The sequence below is a fragment of the Nicotiana attenuata genome, unplaced genomic scaffold (genome assembly GCF_001879085.1).
Source record: "Nicotiana attenuata strain UT unplaced genomic scaffold, NIATTr2, whole genome shotgun sequence".
NCBI lineage: Eukaryota > Viridiplantae > Streptophyta > Magnoliopsida > Solanales > Solanaceae > Nicotiana > Nicotiana attenuata.
Genome location: NW_017685848.1, coordinates 4,885 through 6,575, shown reverse-complemented (window position 1 = coordinate 6,575; position 1,691 = coordinate 4,885). Strand labels below are relative to the sequence as shown.

At 34.8% G+C, this 1,691-nt stretch overlaps 1 long non-coding RNA gene across 1 annotated transcript; it reads left to right on the top strand.

Annotated features, from left to right (window-relative positions):
- Positions 1 to 1,171, top strand: LOC109222169. Its single transcript, XR_002067362.1, has 2 exons — positions 1 to 33; positions 868 to 1,171. It is a non-coding gene; the product is annotated as an uncharacterized LOC109222169 (long non-coding RNA).
- The last annotated feature ends 520 nt before the right edge of the window (positions 1,172 to 1,691 follow it).

The window sequence follows — 1,691 nt, the reverse complement described above, 5'->3', positions numbered from 1 at the left end:
ACAAATCAATTGCTGGAATTATTAGAGAAAGAGGTGATACCTCTTTGCTTTTTTGTACTAATTTTGAATTTTGAACTAGAATCATGTCTCCATGTGTAGCTTCGTCATGGTTTAAGATATTTTTTTGTCTATGAAATATTGAATATATCTTGGTTTGCTAAACAAGCTCATCACAGTCACACCAAAAACTCAAGTTCTGAAAGGTGCCATTTTTCTGCCTCATTTCTCAAACTTCAAGCCCTTTTTCTTAGTGTATTTGCTTCAAACACAAGAAGATTAGCTTAAATATTTTGCAAAATTAGAGAACTTTTTACTGGTTATCGGTTGGGACATGAAGTGTGCTTGAATAAGTGAGTGGCATATTTAATAAACATGTAATGACTTGGACTTATGGTGCTGGTGTAGGCTAATCCGTACCTTCAAATAAAACACCCTTTTTTTTGGATATGTTTATTCATTTTTGTAACAACTTTTAGTTTTATTTATAACTTAAATTTAAGTTTACAATTCTCACTGTAATACCTGTTCATGAAGTAAGATACTTTTTTTTTTTTTTTTTTTTTTTTTTTTTTGAGAAGGTAACAATTTTGTATATATATCAACTGCACCACGGAGGTGCAGTCTTTCAAATAAGATACTTCTTCTGAATAGCCTTCTTCATCATTTATAAATTATGCGTTGCTCCAATGTGGCTCATCTATTTGCAGCAGATGTTTGGCTTTATCGTATCCTAAGAGACTTGTTTGTATTCTCCTAAATAGTACACATCTAATATTCCTCAAGGAGAATCAGTTTTCACGCTTCAAAGCTCTCTTTCAACTTCATTTCTATTTTTCTGACGCAATATATCAACGATTGGTATGATAGGGATGGTGTCCATCGGAGATGTTGTCCGTGCTGTTGCAACTGAGCATAGGGATGAGCTGAAAATGCTTACATACAAGGAGGTTACTAGATGGTGATGACGATAAACAAATGGATCAAGCGCTTAATCTTGTAAATATTGGCATGCTTGAATCTATGATGCGCCTCTGGAAGTAGCCTATTACACTTCTTTTTCAGTTTAGTGTACTTTTAACTAGCAGATGTTTAGGATGGCAATTTCTCTACACAAAATAACAGCAGTTTCATCTTGATTTAAGGGATTACCATTCACATATTCTCATGAGCATTATATGGTTCTTTTACCTTGTTTGAAAGATTTTAATATGCTCCTACATAGTTGGAAACCTTCACATGTGTGAGCTTGCTCACACGCCGCTCAAATAAAGGACGAGTGCACAGATGCGGATCTAGGATTTCTAGTACATGGGTGCACTACTAATAGAGGAATAAGATACTACGAGGGAATTGATCCCTATCCCTCTTGATAAATAACTTCATCGTCACCAAGTGCACCATTCAACACTCTTAGAGCATGGGTGCCACCAATTAATATTATATCAATTTTAAAAAATATGTATATAAAGTATCTAAATTGGCCAAAAGACCATGAGTTCACGTGCCCTATAATTTTCCATATAAATCCGCCACCGCGAGTGAGGTAGTTTGACAACCAGCGTAAAATTAGTCAATTTCTGATAACTCCCTATATCTAAGATTTATATGCTAGCAAAAGGTATAGAAGGTACATGGGTAAAATTTGCCCTAGTACCATTCAAGATTGAGCGACTTTGTCTTCCTCGAAATTT